We start from the raw sequence: 16,824 nt of genomic DNA on the forward strand, positions 1-16,824 counted from the left end.
AACCCGTGGCAGAAACCACGAGTTGCACGCTGTGAGGTTCGGTGGTGAAAAAACAGCTCCTTCAAAGCAGCAAGAGGTTTTTATGGGTTTCGAGGGAGGGCTTAGGAAGGGGGCCGTGATTGGGTACAGGCTCAGGGGGAAGGGAGTGGTTTGGAGATTCGGCTGGCCAACAGTGGAAACAGGAGGACAAAATCCAATAGAAACCCACGGACTGGGGAGAGACAGGTGAGACAACCAATGGGGTTAAGACAGGGGCAGGGGGCTGGCTCAGTGAAGAAGGCAATCATGGTGCTGTACAGGGAGATCACATGGATGAGGGAATAACAGAGCTTTAAAGGGACCTGTACAATAAACCCACAAATAAACTGTAAGTGTTTTGAGTTCATTTAATTCCCGAGCTGCTGTCGTGGTGGTTCCTTTCCTAAAGGCATTCTTTCTATGATTCATAATTCACGTGTTCTCCCACAACACCCCAAACTTCATCTATTATGAAATTTACTCAGTTGACAGGAGAATCACAATTCAAATGGCACTCAGCATATGTTTGTTGCTGTGTTTGAAGGAAGTGGAGGAAATGGTGGTAGCCACCTCCTGATGCAGAGAGCTAGTCTGCAGCAGTCATTGTGAACCGTAAGGGACAAGAGGAACATTTTTGGAATGTTCATGATAATGAAGGTGGCATTGTCTGGCTTTGCTGTTTGAACACATTGTCTCCATCTTCTCACAATCTGGTCTTTATATCAAGATTTTTGTCAATATTTTTACTGGTCATAAAGCATACTGAGCCACAGCAAGAACCCAGTCCAAAAGCCTCAAGCTTTACTGGGAGCATTACTTATATTTAAGACTCCCAAGTTTTTCCACCAAACTTTTCCAGAGCCTTTTAGTTCTTTATACCTTGAGGTTACATTAAGAGAAAACACAGACATGTTTTCTCAAGAGATTCTTTTTAATTTAGTGAGAAAATAGGCATTTTGGCAAAAGGTTCACAGGAGTTACATACAACCAAGAAGATTCCACAAAGCACCCAGTAAACACCAACCCACAACTTAGTAAAATACCTGTCAGTTTTAAGCTACCCACAAGAGATTAAGGAAAGAGTAAAGAAAGAAACAGAGATTAGGAGGAGTAAAGAGAGAAGAGGAAAAGAGTAAAGGAAGAAAATGGAATAACAGAATAGTTACCACCAAGAATCCTTCACATGGTGATGGCCAGTGAGGAGAAAGAAGAGTCTTTGTGTCCCTGTATTTATATGACCTGGCCACCGTGGCCATGCCCTCCAGGTGGGATCCTGGGTCCACTGACCACTCAGGGCCCTCCAGGCCAGAGTGAGAGGTGGTGCAGCCAATCATAGGCTCCGAGGGCATGGTGTGGGAGGGCTACCAGGAGGGCTGCTTTGATTGACAGCTGCTCCAGGTGTGCTCCAGCCCAGCCGTGTGAGTTCCATGCTGCCATGAGGCTGCCATGAGGCTACAGGCCTGACCATGCGGGCTCTGGCCTGGCCCCTCTCCCAATACACACACACAGTTTGTTCCGACACAATAAATTATCCAGTGAGATTAATCCAGTCTCTCACAGACATTTTCAGAATTAATCAGGTGGCCACCTCACAGCAACCTTTCAAAGGCTGCTTTTAGTACAGCCTAAGGAGAAGTATAAAGTGAGATGGAGTTTGCATGGTGTATTGCCATCTTTCCTCACTTCTTTGATGAGTTTTTTTCATTCAGGTGCTTGAGAAAATGAGGCTGTATGAAGAGTTTAAAACTATAAAACCAGTCAAGACAAGTCAAAAATCATTGAATGACAAGTTCAGTTTCTATGCAAAGATTTATCAGTGCCAACTTTGAATGAATCATTCAATTTCTTCTGATCATTCTCATTCTAGGAAGGTCAACATAGTTCCTCAAACTTTGCTCATAGTAACTAAAGACTAACTTATTGAAAAGTTCTAAAGATATTAGTAGAGTAAAATACTGCTGCAGAAGAACTGGCACAATCTTTGGCGATGAATATTTCTGTATTTCATTGCTTCTGAAGTAGTTTCTGAATGTCTTGGACTTGCATGGTATTTGGTTCAAAACTTGGTAGTTGACATAAGCAATCTAATGTTTTTATTGCATTATTTCTTATTTCTCCTCTTTCACAAGCTGGTCAGGCAACTCACAGTGTTGATACATTTATTGGTATTTATTAGTCTGGATAGAGATGAAAATGGGATGTACAGGCTGCTATGGCTGGTGATTTCTTATCATTGAATGAAGGAGCACATGTCTGTGTCTACTGACTCTTTGGTTTTGTTGATGGATAGGATGCTGTGACCTAGGTTCAAACCTCTGTAGGATGCCTTTTAGTTCTTTCTGTTTGGTTTTTTTCCCCCCTCAGATATCAACATATTTCTGAACAACTGATTTTATTGTAACAGAATATCAGAATAACAGATTTTTATAGCTATTGATTAAGTATGAGAGTTTTTTAAAAACTGAACTGTAGTCAGTCATATTAAAGTGAAGTCTTGTTTGGTTGCTCAACAGAACAACAAAATTTGTGGCCATTTTTTCCCTGCAAGTGAAAAAGTTCAGATTTTTTTTAAACATAATTTCCCATTGGAAAGTCTCAAATGAAAATACTTTCCATTTAGACAGAAGATCACTGCAGTTTCATTACAATGTGATGAATAATTTATAATAAGAATATGCTTGGTAAGAGTAATTATTTTAATTCTGTTGGAATTTTATTAGATCCTGGATATAAGGTTAAGGTATTGAGAATAAAAAAGAATAAGATTTTTCAGAACTTACAGTAAACACTTTAATAAAGTCTAGACTTACTTATCCTACTCTGAAAAATTCCATAGTACTTTAAGTGATGTCTGATAGCTCCTTCGGATTTGTTTACCTCAACAACATAAAATATAAAACTACTCTAACAGTCTCTGAAAGTCTGCTCAGCTTTGTGCTGAGGAGGCTGGGGAGTAGGGAAGGTCTGTTCTCCCAGATTTAGTCCTTATTTTACTTATTTGCTGATAGTGTGGAAGACAGAGTGTTGCTTCTGAAGCCTGGCTGTTAGGTGTTCAGAAAATATTGCAGGATGTGTCATGAGAATAATATATACCATACTCTTGAAATTATTCCATCCCTGTTATTCTATTCTGTGATGCCAGACTGAATCAGCATAGGCTGGCAGAAAAAAGGTCCATGGTAGATATTAAAATTACTTTTTCAGACGATGAAAAACAATGGGAGGTGGAGGGAAGATTTAATCAGATTAAAGGAGATAGGACACTATAACAAAGCATTTATAAATTAAAGTTTCAGGTACTGTACTGGTGATCTGGACCTACTGAACTCACTTCACATCTTTAACAGCTGCTGGGTCAGACAAGTTTTTGCAAATGGAATGGGCAATAAGAGATTTCTATGCTGACATTCCAAACCATATTATATAGTGCAACACAGTACAAAAATTTGTAAGCACCAGTCAAAGAACAGCAAAAGAAATAAAGCATGTCTTATGTGTTCTTGATTATTACTCATTTCATTCAAAATACTAAAATATATATTAATATATTTTTATTTTGAGGAAAAATATTGTAAAACATATAAACTGTATTGATTACACTGTTAAACTGATACAAGCATATAGTTACATATTTATATAGCTAAGAAGTGTTTATTTTTAAAACCTTCACAATGAAGAAAGTACTAAGATGTATGGGGTAGGTTGTGCCTGATTAATTTTATGGATTGCACTGGATAAGGCTTGGTTTACTTGCTGAACTCAATATTGTAATAAAATTTTCACTGCATGTTTGAGGACACAGAGTGCCATTTTATTGACTTGTGTAGGTTGCTGTCTAGAATTCTTCAATATTTCAGGAAAATCTTTTGGCATAGGTATGGTTTCCTCTTTGGAAATGCATAAACAAACAAAAGACTTTATTGAAGGCAAATGTATTTAAGTGGAAATTCTGATCACTGTCTTCAGATCTGCTGCCTGTTAGTAACATTAGACTGCTGTTTGGTTTTTTGTTTGTTTTGTTTTGTTGTTGTTTTGTTTGTTTGTTTGTTTTGTTTGTTTGTTTGTTGTTGTTGTTTGTTTGTGGGTTTGTTGTTGGTGGTCGCTGGTTGGGGTTTTTTAACTGTTGAAATTAACTGCAACACTGCAGTACAAAACAACTCCATATCCCAGGAGCTGCAATGGAAGAGATATCTACTGTCTAAATCTGCTTTTTGTTTTCTATTTCCCTCCTGCCGCCTTGTATGTGCAGAGATGCAGTAGGACTGGATTTGCTACCTTTTGTGAAAAGAGGTTTGGAATCAGTGAATGAGATGATGTAAAATTATTACATGGCATGGAGTGAAATAGGTGCTTCCAGAGCATAAATCCTCTGACTCTTTAGACAAACATCATGGAATGAGATTAATTGCCCTCTAGAGAGTCTTACTTTTCTTCATGGAATGAGAAGGGAAAGCAGAATGAATAAATTAAACTTAGATATCTAACTTTTGGATACTTAAGTTAGGGTAGGTATACTGCACTGTTTGATCCAACATATTTTTATAATATATTTTAGATCTTCTAAACACCCACAGCAGTCTCTTTCTTTTTAGTATATGCACACTGTATCTTCTTTTCATCCTTACTGGAATGCTCAAATCTCTTGGAATATCTTCTATTTTTGGGTCTGTTTGCACAAATTCAGATAATATTTACCTTCAGTGAAAACCCAGCATAGCTACATACTCTGATTAGGACTTTGACTTCATGGCTCCGGAAACAAGACAAGCCGAAAATGTGTATATTTTGTGGCCCAATTTATTCTGAAATGTTGCAAATATCAACTTATGTGCCTGGAAATAAACCCAGGACACAGGACATTCTGTCTTAGAAAACCTATAAGCATTTTAAATCACCTTTTAGTGAAAAACCTATCATTGAAGAACTATCTGACTAAGAAGCACTGTCAAGAATTCTATATAAAAGACAATTTCATGATATTATAATTTGAGTGAAAGAATAACACTTTTTTGCAGATGATGTGCAAAATTTTTCTCTGCCAGATGGCATGCACATTCAGTATATAATTACATGGTCACTTAGATGCAACACAAGTTTCTGATCCCACCTGTTCCCTCTTAATTCCTTTTGCCTGTTGGTGTGATTTCCCTTGTACTACACTTTTGTGTGTCTAAGCAAGGAGCTGGATCTAGGTGAAAATTGACTATAAAAAATTCACTTTCTTTTCATGTGGATCAGTACCTCATCTCACTGTTCAGAGGTATAAGCTGGCTAAAAGAAGACAGAACAATGAGTTCTGTGTCCCAGTGAGTTGGGAGCAAGGCAAGAGTAAAATTTCAGTTTTAGTTCTCTGCCAGGCTGCTTTCCAGCTGATTGTCCCTGGGCCTGTACTGCACCCAGGGTTATTCCTCTCAGGTTCAAGACTTAGTTTGTCTTTTGTTGAACCTCATAAAACTCCTGCCCAATTCTCCAGCTTGTCCAGGTCCCTCTGAATGACAGCACACCCATCTGGTGTAGCCACCTCTCCTTCCAGTTTTGTATCATCTGCAAACTACCTGAGGTTCCACACTGTCCCATCATACACATAATTAATGAACAGGTTGTAGTATTGGCCTCAGTAGCAACCCCTAGGGCACGTCAGTAAGTACCTCATCTGGAGCTGGACTTTGTGTTAGCGATCAGTACCATTCGGGACTGGCTGTTCAGGCATTTCCATTCCACCTCACTGTTCACTCATCTAAGCCATATCAGCATCTACATGAGAAGCTTTCTGTCTATATGTGCTATAACTTGATGCCCTACAATTCCCTTCAGCCTACTTAGAGATTATTAATGTTATTAATACACTCAGTATTTTCTTTTGTTCTATATTCTGTGCACAGATTAATCTTGCATTAAATGTTTGGGGTTTTTTTATTTGCCTTTTTATTTTCCTCCAAGTGAGACTGTACCAAGCAGGTAATATAAATTCAAGAGACAGTTTTTTTAATGGTGCTTTTTACTTGTCTTTCATTGCAGTGCACATGGCAACTGATTCATTTCCTGTTGATGGCTTTGAAGATGTGCTGTGTGACCTGAGAGGGAGTGAGGTTAGTCTTTGGTGATGCATGTATATATTCAACTATGGCCACATGCTCCACTGTTTCTGGAGACCGAGTACAATATTAAAGCAAAGAAATGCAAACAATCCTTGTCTTATATTATCCCTTGCCAATCTGTCTTGGGGCAGAAAAAGCATTCTTGGACGAAAACATCAAACAAAATAATTTGTGAACTCTTTTTTTTTTTTTACCCTTTAGAAAATGCAGACTGCATTACAAATAGCAGTAGATTTCATAAACTTCAGCTTTGTTCATGGTAGAAGAATACAAAATGTTGACAGTAGGAACCTGGCTGTTTTTATCAAAGCTGTTCCTGCTTACTGAATTTATAAATGGTGTATCCAGATGGATTTTTATCTTAGCTTTCACCCTGTAGTGGGTTGACTCAGGCTGGATGCCAGGTATCCACTAAAGCTGCTGTCTCACTCCTCTCTGCAACTGGACGGAGGAGAGAAAATATAACGAAGGGTTCATGAGCTGAGATAGGACTCAGACAGATCACTTACCAATCGCTGTCATGGGCAAAACAGACTCAAAGTGGGGACATTAATTAAATTTATTACTAACAGAATCAGAGCAGGAGAATGAGTAGTAAAATAAATCTTAAAAACACCTTCCCCCACCCACCTCTCCTTCCAAGTGTTAATTCCTCCCCCCCCAGCGGTGCAGGGAGACAGGGAATGAGGGTTGCAGTCAGTTGTTTCTGGCGCTGCTCAGGGAGAGGAGTCCTTCCCCTGGTCCCCATGAGGTCCTTCCCATGGGAGACAGTCCTCCATGAACTCCTTCAGCGTGAGCCCATCCCGTGGACAACAGCTCTTCACAAACTGCTGCAACGTGGGTCACTTTTCCAAGGGGTGCAATCCTTCAGGAACAGGTTGCTCCAGCGTGGGTCCCCCAGAGGGCCACAAGATCTACCAGGAAAACCTGTTCCAGCACAGGCTCCTCTTCCCTCAGGTCAGCGGATCTGTGCCAGGACCCTGCTACATCATGGGCCTCCCACGGGGTCACATCCTCCTTTGGGCATCCGCCTGCTATGGCATGGGCTCCTTCACAGGCTGCAGGGGCACAGCTACCTCACCATGGTCTTCACCACAGGCTACAGGGGAACCTCAGCTCCAGGGCCTAGAGCACCTCCTCCCCCTCCTTCTCCACTGACCTTGGTGTCTGCATTGATGTTCACATGTTCTCTCACTCTGCTCTTCTCTGGCTGCAATTTCATCTGCACAATAACTTTTTCCCCCTTCTTAAATATGTTTTCTCAGAGGTGTTACTGCCATTCCTGATTGGCTCAGCCTTGGCCAGCAGTGAGCTCATCCTGGAGCTGGCTGGCATTGGCTCTTCTGGACATGGGGGAAGCTTCTAGCAGCTTCTAATAGAAGCCCTCCTGCTACCAAAACCTGGCCACAGAACCCCAATACAGACCCTGATGCTATTTCACTTTGATATCATGACAGAAACAGTAAGCTGAAGAGACTTAAATGGTTACCAGAGGAGAAAGTTGTGTTTTACATTATCAACTAAAAATACATATTATTGCCTGAACAGTACATATCTGCGAGTCCTATCCCTACATCTCAGAAATAACATAGTTACTAGGAACAGAAACAGGACTTGTCCTTAGCTGCAATGTGACTTTTTTCCTTTCTCCAAATATCTCTCCCCAAAGTAGTACAAACAACTTATTTTCTAATGTTCTTAAAAAAAACAGTTTGTATATAATATTATATAATAGCATTAGTCTGTATTGAATGTTGGAGAAAATGTAAGTCTGGCTGTCTTGAAATTAGTTTTCTTAATTTTCAGTCTACAGCTCCAGGCAAAATGTTGACCTGCATAATCTTCTCCAGTAGAACTCCCCTTAGCAAACAGTCTCAATCAACTAAGCAATACCAATCACTATTTGCAGTGAAAAAATTGGGACAATTGATCATGGCAGGCTAAACAAAAAACATATGCTTGAAGAGAAAACCTTTTAACCAAAGGTTAAAATACAGATGAGCCCTTCCTTGTTTCACAGGCACCCCTGAATCAGTATTTGCAATAGAAAAATTAGCCATTACTTTCCTGTAGATGTTAGCATTAATAGAATTTTCTCTAGAAGGAAGAGATAGACAAGTGACAGTAAATGTTATTTACAGATTATTTATTATGTGGACTTAGTCATACTTATGTAACCACATTAAGTGAGTATTAGATACATAATCTCATTATCCCCACTATATATTTTGTTTCATTTGAATCTGGTTTCTCTTTCACTACTTAATGTAAACACTTAAATTTCAACTCCATTATCCTTGTTTTAAGATGAAGGATGCGTGGTAACTTTCACTTGAAATACCATGGTCTCAACTTCGTCTTTTTTCAGGCATGTATACCAGAAAAAAATCACAGAATTACTGAATCATTTAGGTTGGAAAAGACTTCTGAGACCCCTGAGTATAACCTTTGACTGATCACCACCTTGTTAACTAGACCATAGCACTGTCACATCTAGTTGTTTCTTGAACACCTTTAGGGATGGTGACTCTACCACTTCCCTGGTCAGTCCATCCCAATGTTAAAAACCCTTTCCATGAAAAAATTCCTCCAGTGTCCAACATGAACCTTCTCTGGTGCAGCTTGAAGGTCTGTCCGCTATTCCTGTCACTAGGTGCCTGGGAGAAGAGGCCAACCCCCATCTGGCTACAACCACCTGTCAGGTAGTTGTAGATAGTCTGATTTCTCCAGACTAAACAACCTCAGCTCCCTTAGCTGGTCCTCATATGATTTACTCTTTAGACTCTTCACCAGCTTTGTTGCCCTTCTCTGAACACACTCCAGCACTTCAATGCCTTTCTTGAAATGAGGGGTCCAAAACTGGACATAGGACTTGAGATGTGGCCTCACCAGTGCCAAGCACAGAGAAACAATCACTTCGCTAGTCCTGCCGGCCACATTATTTCTGATGCAGACCAAGATGCCATTGGCCTTCTTGGCCACCTGGGCACACTGCTGGCTCATGTTCAGCTGGCTGTTGACCAGCACCCCCTGGATACACCATTCTGGCAGACCCTTTTCTGCTGGGTCACTTTCCAGCCACTCTGGCCCCAGCCTGTAATAGAACATGGGATTGTTGTGACCCAAGCGCAGGACCCGGCACCTGGCCTTGTAGAACCTCATACTGTTGGCCTTGATCCATTGATCCAGGCTGTCCAGATCCCTCTGCAGAACCTTCCTATCCTCCAGCAGATCAACACTACCACTCAGCTTGGTGTTGTTCATGGAATTACTGAGGGTGCACTCAGTAATTTGCATCCAGATTATCAATAAAAATACTAAGCAGGATGCACAATGCAAAAAATTCACAGTGAAAGAAAAACAAAACAAAACAGAACAAAACAAAAGCCCAAGAGACTGAAGAATCAGAAAACTTTCCCTTCTGGAGGCATGGGAACTTTGGATCTATTGCTCACTGTGTGAAGGGTTTGGTATTGAAGGAGTTGTCAATGCAGCCAGTCACTGGGAATGGAGAAGACAGATACTTCTTCCATAAGCTGGGATGCAGTAAGCCCATGATGAGCACTGAAGAAGGCCTCCATTACTGCACTGCAGGACATGCTGCCACTGAATTCAACTACTGTCTTGAACCTGGAGTTTCATATGAGTAATTTGTGTGGATTTCATTGTGGAAAACTCCATTTTCAGATTTATGCAGCCCTATCAGGGTGAGATAAAACATGTTTCAGTTTTTAAAATTAAAGACAATTAAAAGTCTTTATTTATTTTTATTTTTACTGTCACATAGTATGATTTTTTTTTGCAGTAGCACAGAGGCACATTTTGGTATGTAATAGAAAATATCATATTTGGGTTAAACTGTGCAATTGTTAGTTTGGTGCCAACAGAACCAGGCATGTCAAAAAGTATAACCCCAAGTCAGATGACCAGAAGCATTTGACTTTCCAACTTCCAAATAGGTGTCCACAGGCTTCACTACCCCAACATAACAGGGTGAAGCAGTAAAGAGAAATTCTCTAGCAACAAAAAAATGAAGTTATTTTCTAAGTGAGTTTTCATTTGTGAAAATACCTTAATTTATACTTGTATGTCTTTAGATTTCATTGTTCTCGTGCAGATTATTCTGCTGTTCAGAAATGCCATTCAGATGAATAACTATTAGCACAAATAGAATATCCATGGGATGTTGGTGCTATCTATTATGAATTAAAATAGAAATTAAATTGGTTATTTGCTCATTCACATTTGCTCCCCTAGAGCACGTCATACCCAACAGTACCTGTTTCTCATGCAGTTTTTCTGCTTACTTGTGAAAAGTCTATGGAGAAAAAAGCCATGAAATATTTTTTAAAAAAAACCAACTGCATTCTTATTTTAAAAAAGGCCTGTCACAAACTGTGTAGCACTTCAACCAAGTGCAGCTAACACTTCCATAGTCTGATAAACTTTCACATATTTATGCAGCATCTTCATGTCATCAGTGATACCCTCATTATGTCATCTGAGAAGTAAATTATTTACACATTTTAAAATGACGCAAAAAGAACTTGGTATGCGAAAAATACAATACTTCAAAATATTCATATCTGAGGCAATGAAATATATCGTACTAGCTATTCTGGCAGAAAAAATATGGGATCTTGCCTTTACCAGAAGCTAGACACCAGTGAACTCTTGTAGTTGTCAGAGGAGGACTGAGTCTAAGCCTCTTAGTCCAGTCGATACTTACACCTCTTACAAAGTCCACAACATATCAGGAGGCTCCTCCTTCTCTTTGCACTGTTTATTCTCACACAAGAACTCTACCACAAATACGTAAATCATAAACACCACCACCACCCAGTCTTGCATTCTCTGTTCTTTGAAAAATGTATACTATAATTTTCCTCTCTCCCCCATCCCCCCCTGCCAAATTCTTTATTAAAAGGACATTTCTGAATTGTGTTAACTGGAACAAGAGTTTGAACCTTGACCTTCAAGCTTTTGTTTTGAGTTATATGGTACAGCAAAGACAATTTTACTTCTTAAGGAGATTAATTTCTGAAACCCTTTATGTCCCTACTTGCATGTCCCACCATCAATGATAATTAAGACTTGGACAATCCAGAAGGCCCAGAGATCAATACGAATCTAAAAATTAATAGGATGTAACTAGACTGTTAAATGAATACAGACTCTACTAGCCTGGCGTATACTACACGGGAAGAAGACTGTTAAAACTGTTCATCTTTCCTTCCTTAAGCATCTTTTACTAACATAAGAAGTTACTCATGAAGCCAAAGACAGGAATGGATGATTTATCCTTTCCAGTAGCTTGTTCTTATAATCATAGAATCAAGGAATGGTTTGGGTTGGAATGAACCTTAAAGTTCACCTAGTTCCAACCCCCCTGCCATGGACAAAGATGCCATTCGCTAGATCAGGTTGCTCAGAGCCCCATCCAACCTGGCCTTCAATACTGCTAGGATTAGGGCATCCACAACTTCTCTGGGCAACTCTTCCAGTGCTTCATCAACCTCTGAGTAAAGAATTCCTTCCAACATCTAACCTAAACATATCCTCTTTCAATTTAAAACCATTGCCCTTTTTCCTGTCACTATCTGCCTACATAAAAGATCCTTTTCCCTCCTTAAAAAGAGAGGGAGAGAGAGATTAAGTGATTTGCATAGGTCTCTGCTTTAATTGCAAACAACCTTTGCCTGATGACACAACTGTCCTAATTAAGTACCATTACAGTTCCCTTGGGAACTTTCTGATTAAGAATGCCCCAATTATATGGAGTATACAATATGAAGGTAAAAATCATCACATTCTCTAATTGTTGCCGCACACGGTAATGATGTAAATATCTCTCTTGGGGTCAAAGGATATAAACAGTTTGACTGTGCTTTTAGAAGCCCAACAACAATTTCCAAACCCAACGATTTCTAAAACATTGACAAATGTATTTAGAGTTATCTAAGGCTTTTTTAAAATGCTGAAAGAATGGATAAGCAGTCAACAATGGATTTTTGAAACCCCAGTTTTTCTTTCACCTTCCTTAGATATCAGCGGCATGAGAAGTGTTTGTCCAAACACCTGACTTCAATGCTAGACTTTATTCATGCACAAGACATTTCTCTTATCAGTAAATTCAGCAGAATTTTACCTAGTCTTGTGACTGTTTTATATAACTGATCTGTTGCCACAATTCTTACTCCGAACAACATATATTAAAATTCTTTGAGAAAGGCATATGAAGGCATAAATGTTTCACGATGTCTAATAGGCTGACTGGAAACTGAAATTTCCCTGTTGATCTGAAACAGGGAAGAAATGTCTTCTGCCTAAAGCAGATGCATTTAGCTAACAGACATTGACGCTGTGAAAATTTAATTTGAGTATAAGCACCATTAATTTGAAGCAATAAAAAGATCTTTGAATGTTTCCTTCTTCAAAAAGTAGAACAAGGTGACAGTAACAGAAATTTTGGACAGATGCGAGTTCTCCCTTTTTATAGGGTGTCTTTGTTTAAAACATGGTAGACCTGCCATTGTGATCTTCTCTTCTAGACTCCCTCAGACTTTTAAAAATGTAAAAATAAGCTTGTCAAAATAATATTAGGACTCATTCCGCATAGATACAAACACAAAATGAATTTTAAAGCTGAAAAAAATTAAAGTGTAATCTTGTCAAAGGAGCAGCTAGATAATTTCCCCTTTCTTCAATTCCCAAATGTAAAATTTAGTTGTTTTCTAAAGCAGAGGAGTCATAGAAGTTAAAATATGATGAAGACCAGAAAGGCTAAAAGACCATAATTACAAAAGAACTATTTGCATGAAAAAAAAGAGGGATCAGTCCTTAGAATGTAGATTATCTTAGTTGATTAGAGGATAGTGTTAATAACACCAAGGTCACGGGTGTGATGCCTGTACAGGGCATTCATTTAATAGTTGGACTCTATGATCCTTGTGGGTCCCTTCCAGCTCAGAATATTCTGTGACTGAATTAATTTGCCCATGGCATTATCTGTTACCCTGAATCCCTAAAACAGTGAAAAAGCCATGCATTAGCATATTATGAAAATCTAACAGAACTGAATAATATGTTCTTTAAACTATCATGACAGAGCCTGCTTTATACTTTATTAATTAGCTTCTTCAGTAGCCCAACATTTATAAATAAATTGAAGGGCAATCCACATACTTGCCAAAGTTATTCCTTTGATCATGTGGGTGTTTGTTTCTTCAAATCATACCTGTTAATTCCAAATAAATGTATTTCACTGAGTGTGAGCTGTTCAGCATGCTTTCTGTGTTCTGTGTGGACAGTCACTTGCAAGATTAGTGTCTTCATTTGCTGTTTCTTGTACCATTGTTTACTTTACATAGATATGTGTATGTTAAGTGATACGTGTGTATATGTTAAAATGACAGACGATGAAGATATCACCTCATGATTTCTTTTGTCTGCTGGAAGACCACTGTAGTCCTATGACAATGAAGAAGGAGACTAAGTTAAAATGAAGGTTTTGCTAAAATATAAAGCCTTAGGAAGTAATGAACTTTTTTTATTATTTTTTTGTTTTATTTTTACTTGTAACAGCAGTCTCTCTGTTTCAGTCACACATCACAATTTCATTATGCAGTCCTTCAAAATAGTACTAATACCTCTAAGCATGGGGGGGGGGGAAATGTCAAATAATGGCTACAGTTGCAAAGAAGTTATTTATTAATTGAAAAATGCAACTTCAAGGCAAACAACAGTTATTTTTTGGCTGAAACAAAAATGTTAAACTGTGTCAAAAATTTTTCTTGAACTGTAAAGAAACTTCAAACTGGGCATTTCTGAAATGTTTTTGTTTTTTGTAATACTAAGACACTAAACACATCCTGTCCCCTTCTTTTTCCCCCTCCCCCCAATAGGATGTGCAATGTGCAAAAAACATCCTATTGCTGCTATCCTTATACAAACAGCCCATCATTTCTGAGACTGGTTCTCAGAACCACAACTAAGCCAAAATGAAAAAGATTCACCTGCTGAAGATATTGTTCTTGAACCAACATCAGCTAGCAGTGATTGAAAAAAACTACAAGCTGGCACGTCACCTCAACTGGTCTGACCAGATGGCCTATATACAAACCATACATAATCTAGCTAGTAGATCCAGACTTTTTCTGTGTCCATGTTGTCTTCTAAGTAATGAACAAATAATAATACTACTAAAAATGGTTATTTGTGTATAATAAACCATTTGTAGCTCAGAAACTCTCTAAGCCACAGGTCTGTAACAATATGATTATTTCAGGTAAATATCGATGCTTTCTTCTCCAATTTTCTTTAGGCATTTAGTAATGGCCATTCTTATACATGATTATTATTGGAAATTATAATTATTGAAATTAATCTTTGATCTGATCCCTTATTACACTCCTTACATTCCCATGATCATATAAATAGCCTCATCTACAAAGCTATTTGCAATGCTTAGCAATGTGACTACTTAATCCTAAAATCCCAGAAGATACTCTGTATGTTCTCAATCACATCTTATTGGCCCATTAAGAAGCTATCACAGATATCGTTGTCTTTATTTTATGAGTTTTCCTTCTGTGAGCTAGATGTTATGGGGCTTAAAGGGTAAGAAGTTGTTAATTACATTTATTTAACTCTACTTTACTGTAACACCAGTTGAGAAACTCAGATGGAAAATACACAAAAGTAGTATCTACTTCCTACCTATTGGATTCATTTGCCTCTTTTGCCTGTAAGCAAAGCAATTGGACAATGGGAAGGGTTTAAAAAAATTAAAGTCTGATTGTGACTTCTGGAATGAAGTCTTATAAGGTAAAGTAGAACCTGGAGGGAACCTGGCCCATATATTAGGAGTGCCTCAGACAAAAAAGTCTGCCTTAATCCCAATATTGAGAATTGGTTATTTTATTAATTTGCTAACTTTTGTTCTCCTGTGGAAAAATAAAGAACATTGTGCAGGACCACAGACTCCAATTTCATATCATATGATTCATAGCCAGGATGTTTTTCCTCATATTATTTCTGAATAAAAATTAATTAAGTGATCACCTACAAGTCCCCCTGAAGTTTCAGGAAGTAAAAATTTCCTCAGTCTTACTTCTGATCTAACTGTTCTCTTTCATAAAGTTTTCAATAAATTTACAGAAGTTATACTTGTGGTAGGCATTAAGGTAAGACAGAATTTTAGCTGATCATGGAGATACCATTGATTCCCTTCCTGGCATTCTGCTAGCCTGTGCCAGTTGGTAACCTGATACGTCATGTTCCCCAGCCATGGACCAGGGAATAGAGGGCGCTGCTCCCAGTAGGCAGAAGACATGCGGACAGCCCATTTTGGAAGATGAGAATTCAACCACATGGGTGTGATGGGTTGTAGCACTTGCTCCAACAGGCAGAAAACAGTTCTTTGGTCATTTCATTTACTGATGCATTTTAAGATATAACCAACTGGGCACAGTCAGGAAATTCTCTAGTAGGGTGAAAACCCAGCTCTGCTTGCCAAAGACTTGGCAGAGGAACCAGAAAGTTATGAACTGAGACTCAGTAGGCTGAGGAACCAGAAAGTTATGAACTGAGACTCAGTGGGACTGCACCATGAGAGAAGTATAGGCATGGTGCCTGCCTCTTACCCCCTACAGGGAGACTGAACAACATGGTCAAACACACAGCTTGCTTTGAAACCACTGCATGGGTTTACTAAATGCTGAAATATATCTGGGTATCTTTTGTGTATGTCAAGACTAAAACATCCCTTTTTTCCACTGTCTTTTCAGTCCTTCTTTCTCAACCCTGCACAAAGGGATCTGGAGGTACTGGTTGGCAGCAGGCTCAGTGTGAGCCAACAATGTGCTCTGCCAGCCAAGAAGACAAACCACTTCCTGAGGTGCATCAAACATAGCATCACTAGCTGATCAAAAGTGGTGATCCCCCTATATTCAGCATTGTCATGGCCTCACCTTGAGTGCTATGTGCAGTTCTGGGCTTCGACATTTGGGAAGAATGTGAAGGTCCTTGAATACATCCGGGGGAGAGCAAAAAAGCTGATGAAAGGGTGAAAAAGTTGTCCAGTGAGGAGGGGCTGAGGACTTTGGGCTTGTCTAATTTGGAGACAGGAAGGTTGAAGGGCAACCTCACTTCTCTCTACATCTTCCTGAGGAGGGGAATTTGAGAGCGAGATGTCTCTCCCCTCCCCTTCCCTACCCTCCCCTTTTACAACACACTCGCATAAAATCCAAACTAAGAAAATTTATTACTTTTTCTTCAGGGAGATTTGACAGCAAAAACATTCGAAGAACAGTTTTAATATATTGAGGACAGTAGTGGATGCCACTTCCATCTTCCTAGATGTACTCAGTCTTGTACCTTCTCTCCACAATGTTCCTTCTCTTCCAATTTATGCCAACTCTTCAATAAGTGTTTTTGCAAACATATCTGCTATTCTAGGAAAATGTTGCAAATTAGATTGAGTACTGGCAGGTATGTCCATTTTTCTGAGTCTAGGTTTTCTGGGTCCCCAGATACAATCACAAAACTAAAGCATTTAGAACTGAGAGGCTAAGAAATACCAGCTTCAAGATGATTTGTTACATCTTTTCCGCCACACTGTTTGAAAAGATTTCTTTTTTCATAAAGAAAAATTAGTATTTTTGTCATCAGTTTGACATTGGCATCTGTCACCTCAACAGCTGTCACT

General features: G+C 39.0%; 1 long non-coding RNA gene across 2 annotated transcripts; it reads left to right on the top strand.

The window, feature by feature from the left end:
* The first annotated feature begins 1,275 nt into the window (after positions 1-1,275).
* On the top strand, positions 1,276-14,997 carry LOC116787269. Of its 2 annotated transcripts, none has more exons than XR_004357234.1 (3): positions 1,276-1,335; positions 6,037-6,107; positions 14,021-14,997. It is a non-coding gene; the product is annotated as an uncharacterized LOC116787269 (long non-coding RNA). The 2 variants fall into 2 exon arrangements; XR_004357235.1 differs by lacking the exon at positions 1,276-1,335 and adding an exon at positions 1,350-1,436.
* The last annotated feature ends 1,827 nt before the right edge of the window (positions 14,998-16,824 follow it).

Source organism: Chiroxiphia lanceolata, chromosome 5 (assembly GCF_009829145.1).
Source record: "Chiroxiphia lanceolata isolate bChiLan1 chromosome 5, bChiLan1.pri, whole genome shotgun sequence".
Lineage (NCBI taxonomy): Eukaryota > Metazoa > Chordata > Aves > Passeriformes > Pipridae > Chiroxiphia > Chiroxiphia lanceolata.